This window comes from Ochotona curzoniae, unplaced genomic scaffold (genome assembly GCF_017591425.1).
Source record: "Ochotona curzoniae isolate NIBS_2020 unplaced genomic scaffold, NIBS_Ocur_1.0 contig_1274, whole genome shotgun sequence".
In the NCBI taxonomy this organism is placed as follows: domain Eukaryota; kingdom Metazoa; phylum Chordata; class Mammalia; order Lagomorpha; family Ochotonidae; genus Ochotona; species Ochotona curzoniae.
In genome coordinates this window covers 8,976,299-8,984,982 of record NW_024465023.1, presented here as the reverse complement: position 1 = coordinate 8,984,982, position 8,684 = coordinate 8,976,299, and positions in this window count along the sequence as shown.

Genomic DNA, 8,684 nt, shown 5'->3' with positions numbered 1-8,684 from the left:
CATTGCAGGCAGCAGCTTCACCCACTTTGCCACAATGTAGGCCCCAGGAAAGAGATTTAGACGATGTTTATTTATCCATAAGAGGGTCTTGAGAAAGTTCACAGGAACTCATATTATGAAAAAATTATAAATAGGTTTCTCAAAAGGTTTGCAACAAAATAAACTCATCTGGTTTTTTTTCCCCAAGAATCTTGCATGTAAGCTCATATATTTGTGAAAAACAATACAGCTGAATATTTTCAATAAATTATGATGACTTGTTTGTTGAAAATAAATAAATAAATAAATTTTAAAGCAATCTTTTAAAAAATCAAATTTTTTAAAAGGATAATGGAGCATGTACTTACATGAAGGGGTATGCACACACATGTGCAGAGGTGACTTAGATGCATTCATGTAGTGTGTGCTTATGTGTGAGTGTGTGCACGTGTCTGTGTGTGCACATTGACAACACATTTGTATGCATACATGGCGTAAGTGTGTACATTCAGATTTTGTTGTTTTAGATACAGATGTAATCGAATGTGCATATGTGTCACACAAGCCTAAGTGTGAGATGGCAGAGTTCAGATGTGCTCAGCAGGCACATGGATGCTGGCACCCTGCAGAGAGTGTTTGTAGATATATATGAGGGTGAGCCTATGTGGAAATCCACATGCAAATCCCTATTGCTGTGGATGCTAGCCTGTTTGTAGTCTGTACATGTGTGTACCAGGTGCACACATGACTAATGTTTGAGTGTACCACTGCAGGCCATGCGAATCTGTCTTATGTCTATGCATGCATATTCTTTGGTACCCATGCCAGGTGCATAAACAGGTTTGGGCCTGGATAGCCACACACCAGTTCCTGTGCACAGCAGCCTGTGCACAGGCATGTATATATGCGTGTCTGCAGGGAGTTCCATCAACTTGAACCCATGCATCTGTGCATTGGGACCCTGGAGTGCCCTTGAATACATGTGTGAAAATGTGTGTGTGTGTGTGTGTGTGTGTGTGTGTGTGTGCAGAAACACAAGTGTCCAAGCCTGTGGCTTCAGTACATGGTTGCCTCTGGGCACTGTGCATACATATGTGCACGAGTACAGTTGTGCCCATGGGTTCAGATCTACGTAGTTGGGTGCATGCATCCATGGGTGCCCATAAACATGTGTCTGGGTGTGTACATGGGTACGTATGTGCCCACGGGCCTAGGTCTGGGTGCATGTGTACACATACTCTGTGTGAATGTGTATGTGTATGGAAATGTGATCAGGCATGCTCCTGGACCCTTGGCATCTGCACACATGTACTTCTGGGTGCTCATGCATGTGTGTGCACCAGTGCAAGTATGCCTAGAAGCCTAGGCCTGTGTGTATCTGCATGTGTAACTCTTGGGTCATGTATGTGTGTGAGTGTATGTGTGCAGCTTCACACATGGCCATGAGCCTGTTCTGGGCATGTATGTATATGTGCCCCTAGAGGCTCATTCATGGGTATGCTTGTGTGTTCACCTGTACCCATGGCTTGGATCGTGATGTCTGTGCACACACACTCTTGGAGGATCATGTATTGCACATGGGCATGCATGTGTGACCTGTACCTGGCTAGTGGTCATAAGCGAAACAAGAGAGTGAGCTTCCTCTAGGAACTGAGATTTCAGCAGAGCCAAGAAGGTAAAACTCTGGGATCATTTTGCTTTTCTCAAACTTTTTTATGTACAACAAAGCTAGAATGGGGAAAACACCATCCAACCCTCTCCCCTTGAATTGCCCACTAGCTGAGCTCTGTGGGCACTTAAAGACAAAGTAACTGGACTCCAGAAGGCTAGAAAGAGCTGAGAAGCCTGGGAATCAGAAAGCAGCTGGATCCGGCTCTCTTATCCCTTACTGAGGCCAAGTGCCCAGGCCTAGGAGAAGCCCAGAGATTTATGGCAGTTTGTCCCTGGGGACAGCTGCTATCAGTCGCTGGGATAACTTAGGTTTAAACAGCTGCTTAGGATTCCACAAACAGCTGGGGCCCAGGATAAGCTGGGTTTCAGGACTGTCCCTTGTCAAATGGCCTGGCTGTCTGCAGCCCCAGCCCAGGCTGAAAGAACAGCCTGCGTGCTGACAAGACTGGGCCCCACCTTCTGCTCCCTTGACACTTCCAAGTCCTCACACTTTGTCCCCAGTAGCAAAGCCTGGGATTAGGCTGAGGGAGCCAGGCCTCCAGGCCTGTCAGTCTCAGGGGAAGCAAGCACTGGTGAGGTCATATGCATGGCCTGGGAGGCTCACTTGCACTGCTAAAGCTGGTACCCCACCCACCAAAATGGGCACAACAGCAAAGGCACTGGGACCCCCAGCTCTCTTCCTGGCCTGACTGAGGAAGGCTGAATATTTCTGAATTCCACATCTAGTCCAAAGGGAGAGCAAGTTTGGAGAAGACAAAGGGCTCTCCCCTCTAGCTCTGCACCACCCCCATCAGCACACCTACACACAAAAAAGCCCTCTTCCCATCCAGCTCCCTGTTTGTGGCCTGGAAAAGCAGTCAAGGAGGGCCCAAGGCCTTGGGTCCCTGCACCCGCATAGGAGACCCAGAAGAGCTTCCTGGCTCCTGGCTTTGGATCGGCACAGCTCCAGCCATTGCGACCGCTTGGGGAGTGAATCAATGAACAGAAGATCTTCCACTCTGTCTCTCCTCTCTATATATCTGCCTTTCCAATAAAAATAAATAAATAAATAAATCTTTTAAAACATTTTTTTAAAGCCCTCGATGCCAAGAATGCCTTGGTGGGGCTGCTGCTGCGGTATAGCAGGCAAAGGTGCCACCAAAGACACCAACAATCCTCATGGCCACTGGTTTGAGTCCTGTCTGCTCCACATCAGATCCAGGCCCCTGTTAATGGCCTGAGAAAGCAGTGGAAAGATGGTCCAAATGCTTCAGTCCCCGACATCTTCATAGGAAACCTGGAAGAAACTCCTGGCTACTGGCTTCAGCCTGTGGCCATTTAGGGAGTGAACTAGTCAGTGGAAGATCTGCCTCTTTTTCTCCTTCTCTCTCTGCATTTCAAATAAATAAGATAATCTTTAAAGAAAAATAAAAAGAATTTCCTGTGTCATCCATCTCTTCCCCCCTCCCAGTTCAAACCAATAGTGTTCCTCCAACCTCTCCAGGAGGTCAGGCATCAGTGGACCGGTGGACCGCTGTGTGGGCTCTGCCCCAACAAAGGACCCCTAGGTAAGACAGATAAATGAGGACAGAAATTCAGCCAGGGCCTCTCCAATATTCCTGGCTCCTGGTTGGGAGCTGAATGCATTAGGAGGAAGAGGCAGGAACCCTTAGCAAAGGTTCCCAAAGGCACTCCATGAGCAGGTAGCACCCTTCGGTGTCCAGATCCTTCAAGGCAAAGGAAGCCTAGAAATAATGCCAATGAACATAGCCCAAGGGCTCAGCAGTCCCCAGCCCCAGGGATGTCTCTCAGCTAGAAAAGTGTTCAGTCCTTGGGCAGAGCTACAACACTGGTTATTCTGCATGTGAGCTGGGTTACGGGAAGAGACAGGCTGGACTGAGTGACCATATCCACTGATGCATGCATTAACCAGAGTAAGTGCAGACTGGTTGGCAAGTGCTGGGAATGGGGGCAAGTCCTTTCAGGCTAGACTGCAGTACCATCTGGAAAGTACAAGATCCGCGGCTGGGAGTGGGTCTAGTAGGGAGTGGGCACATCTCTGATTGGCTGCAGTTCCCACCAGTGACCATGAGAACCAGGGCTGGGGGTGGATCTGGCTGGACAGGTGGTAGCATTTGCCAGCATAAGTGTAGGCTGGATAGTGCGGTTAGGCTAAGCTAAACTGCAGCACCCATTGGTGTGTACCAGACCAATTTGCTGCACATACTGGCATGTACAGGAACCAGGGCTGGGGACAGGCATGGTGGGGGGCTTTGGGGGTCACTCTGACTAGGCTGCAGTTCCCACTGGTGTATATGAGGGCCAAGTGTATGATCGGTAGAAGTAGGCAAGTCTGCAACATCCATTGGTTTGCATATGAGATGAGGATGGAGACAGAACTGACCAGACAACTGCAACCACCAGTGTGTGTGTAAGTTGACGTAGGGACGAACTGAGCCAGACCCTGCGCTGGCTGGCATTCACAGGAGTCAGGTTAAGGTCACCTCTGGTGATATTTCTTTGGGGACACCCCCCCCCCCCACACACACACACACTGGACCACTGGACTCAAAACTTCAATAATGGCAAAGATTACAGGATCTGTGCTCTGACTGTGGAATGCCATGTGTCAGAATAGGTTTCCTCAATTGCATAAGATGGTGCAGTGGCCAGCATGTCCAGATACACATGGGGTTCATGACAGCTCACTGAGGCCTGCAGGGGACATCTGGTACAATGGCCGAGGATGAAAGGCAGAACAAACTGGACAACTCTCCCAACCAAGCATTGACAACAAGTACCTTGGCAAATGGATACTCTAAGGTGGATTTCATCAACCAATGGATCTTGGAAGGATTGCCTCAACCTTAGAGCAACAAAATCAAAAGCATCTCAGAACTATTGAAACCACTGAAGCAATACCCTCAGAACATGCTCCACATTGGGGATCCCAAGATGACATCAAGTGTTTGTCCTCCATCCCCGGGTACCCCCAGATACAGGAAGAAAAGAAAATTGGAAGCAATTGTCTCATCTACTTTCTTCATTCCTTGACCCTTCCCACCCTACTCAGTGGTCTACATGGGCATGCATCCTTCTCAACTATGTAAACATTATCAAAAATAAAATAAATTTCTTTTTTAAAAAGTGTTCAACCCTACAGACTGCTGGGGGAAATATGTAAGGCTTTCCAATGTGTGAAACCACTGCCAGGAGTCCTTGAAGTGAAACCCAGTTTGGAGGTGGGGGCGACTAGTAGACCTCTATTGCTTAACTGATGGTCTAGGAGCTCTACGTATGTCTATGAAGAGACCAAAACCACACATGCAGGAGCCAAGTGAGGCGTGTCTGTATTAGGGGGATCTAGCCCACTGTTACAAAAGCACCTCCCTGGGAAGGAAGATAAGCACATTGGGAAGGAAGGAACCTGATTTTGGTTTATGGGCTTGTGAGTTTCACAGTGCACTATGAAACAGAACACATGGTTTAGCCTTCTGGGAAAGCTGGAAGCCAGAAATGGCAGAGAGTGGGTGCAGGAGCAAGCCAAGGGTGAGCCTGGCAGCAGACAGCCAGTCACTAACCAACTTGGGCTTACATGTGTTGTCTTGAGAACTAGCCCATCTACCTAAGGACTTCACACTTGAGCCTACCTCCCAGATAACATAACTGGATTAAGTCTCCACCCCATTGACCATTAACTTAGGACTTTGGGGACTCAGCTTCTCACATGTGGGGCTATGAGGGCACCATGAACAGCATCACCCAAAACAAACAAACAAACAAACAAACAAAAGAAGTGGGGTGGGCTGATGTTGTGGCGCAGTAGGTTAAGCTACCACACGGGGATACCTTATTCCCTACCCAAGAGCTGGTTTGAGTTCTGACTACTCTGGAACTTCCAGTTAATCTATCCTGGGAGGTAGGGATGACTGAATCGCTCAGCCCTGTCACTTATGCGAAAAATCCAGATAGAGTTCCTGGCTCCTCACTTAAGCCTAGCCCACCCTAACTGTTGTGGGCATTTGGGGAATGCACCAATAGATCAAAGGTTCCGTGTGTGTTTGTGTGTGTGTTCTGTTTCCTTCCCCCACCCTTGAAACAGATGAAAAGCAAGTGAAACTTGGTTGCTATTATTGAAGATGGTATTTAGCAGAAGAAGGAAGGAGTTCTGAGTTACCAAGAAGCAAGGTAGATCACCCCTGAGTCATTGAGTAAAATCACCAGCAGCCTTAGCTCCTCCACCATTTGGAGGTCCTTAGTTTTACAGAGTAGAGTTATCCCATCTCTCTTAGTCACCAGAAATTTTGCCCCCCCCATCCCTATGGGACATTGAAAGGTCATTTGTTCTAAACTTTCTATGACTCCCAGAGGCAGCTGGATCGTGGCACAGACTGTCTGGCACAGGCAAAGCCTCAGTGGGAATGACTTAACCTTCTGCTGGAATTCCAGACAGCATAGCAAAAGGCATCCTGTATCAGAACAACAGCCTGATTCCACTCCCTAGGCCAGTTTTCTGCAAATATACACCCTGGGAAGGAGCAGATGATAGCACAAGGGCTTGAGTTCCTGCCACCAACATAACCTGGGAGATCCAGATGGAGTTCCTGATCCCTACCTGGTCTGGTTCAGTCCCAGTCATTGTAGGCATCTTGGGCTTGAACCAGCAGACAGAGATCTCTGCTTGTCTCTAAAAAAAAAAAGAATGGGGATCTCTGGGGGAGACTTGCAGGTATGAATCAGATCCAGCAGCAAGAGGCAGCCTGGGAGCTGAGAGCCTCCTCCCGATCTTGTGTCTGCATTCCCAGCAGATGGCCCTCCCAGGCCCATCTGAGCTCCTGGCTGTGTGGATCCCTTTCTCGGAGGGATCTGTCTGTCCTCCCCACCCCGCCACCTCCCATCAGCCTCACAGTTCCTCTCAGCTCCCAAACTGTTGCGTAGGTGTGTGTTCATCAAGCATCAGCTTCTAACACTGGTTTGTGGAAAGGACAGTGGCAGCAGGGGGTGGGGGTGGCAGTGTCGGGTCTTTCTAGCCCATTACAGAGCTCTGTGTGGGAGAGTCTGAGGGAGGGATGTGAGGCAGCAGAGGGACAGGGAAGAATGTTAGAGGTGTCCTTCCCCTTACAATTCATCCATTGAAACATTCACCTACCCTTGCATCCACTCCTCCATCCTTTACTCACCTACCCACTGTCCACTCATTTGCCTGTCTACTAACACACATATTTATGCACCCACAGAGTTCGTGATTACCAGAGATTCAGTCACTGCTCCTTCCCTGCACTTGTAAACCTTGAATTTGGTTAGAGAAACATCCATGGGCACATTCACCACACGATTCAGTTATCCATGCTATGAATCGTCCCAAGGAGCACTCGACTGTGACAATGACACCTTAACTGAATGTTGACAGAGCTGTGTGCTGGGGTACTAGAAGGGGAGTAGCTGGGAGGAGGGGCATTCGAGAGGGGACAATATGAATAAGCCTCGGGAAAATGAGTGGGTGGGACCAGCGCAATAGCATAGTGGTTAAAGTCCTCACCTTACATGCGCCAGGATCCCATATGGGCACCGGTTCTAGTCCCGGCTGTTCCACTTCCCATCCAGCTCCCTGCTTGTGGCCTGAGAAAGCAGTAGAGGACGGCCCAAAGCCTTGGGACCCTGTACCTGTGTGGGAGACCTGGAGGAAGTTCCTAGCTCCTGGCTTTGGATCAGCTCAGCTCCAGCCGTTGCGGCTGCTTGGAGAGTGAATCATCAGACGGAAGATCTTCCTCTCTGTCTCTCCTCCTCTCTGTATATCCGACTTTCCAACAAAAATAAATAAATCTTAAAAAGAAAAGAAAATGAGTGAGGTATAAGCATATGGGTGTATGGAAAACCCATACAATGAAAGACACTAGAAAGTTCAGCAGGGTCTTCAGTTTCTTGCCTTGGGAACCAGTGGATCATTTTTGAACGAAAGAACCAGTACCCAGAGGGTGTCACCAGAGGCCTGGGATGAAAAGACACATAAATAAACCACTAGTCTACAATTTAAAAAAAAAAAAAAAAAAAGGACTCTAACTAGCCTCCTTTCCCCAGAAAGGATGCCATTTATAGGAACTGTCCCCAAGACAGGTGATCGGCTACATGGCTAGATGGCTAGTGGGCAGTCAATACCGCATGCTCTGGGGACATGTGCCAGGGATGTCACATGGTCAGGGCATCAGGCACATATGGGCAGCTCTTCAGAAGGGTAATGTCAGGACGCACAGCCAAGTTACCAGGGAGAGGCATACCAGAAGGTCAAGCTGGGACCCAAAGAATTTCTGTCAGGGCCAGGTTTAAGATGACACTTGTGACACTGACATCCCATATCTGAGTGCCCATTTGAGTCACAGCTGTTCCACTTCCAATCCATCTGCCTTTTATACGCCTAGGAAGGCAACAGATGATGGACTGGGCACTCGGACCCCTGCAACCCCTCTGACAGACCTAGACGGAGTTCCTGGTTCCCAGTTTCCGCCTGGCTGAGTCCTGGTTTTTGTGGACATTTGGAGAGTGAGCCAGCAGATGGAAGTTCTCCACACCCCCTGTCACCTCACCTTTCTTTTTTTCTTAAGATTTTTTTTTTTAATTGAAAAGTCAGATATACAGAGAGGAGAAGAGACAGAGAGGAAGATCTTCCATCTGTTAGTTTATTCCCCAAGCAGCCGCAACAACTGGAGCTGAGCTGATCTGAAGGCAGGAGCCAGGAGCTGCTTCCAGGTCTCCCATGCAAACGCAGGAACCCAAGGCCGTCCTCTACTGCTTTCCCAGGCCATAAGCAGGGAGCTGGATGGGAAGCGGTGCCTCCAGGATTAGAACCGGTGCCCATATGGGATCCTGGTCTGTACAAAGCAAGGACTTTCGCTACTAGGTTACCATGCCATGCCCCACCCCACCTTTCCAATAAACACATATATAAATCTTTTTTTTTTTTTAAATAATTTCCTTGAAGGCAGTGATCTCTGGGTTTTTATTCTAGGAAGCCATCCTAGATCTGTGTCGGGAGTGCTGGCTACCATTAGTGCTGCTGG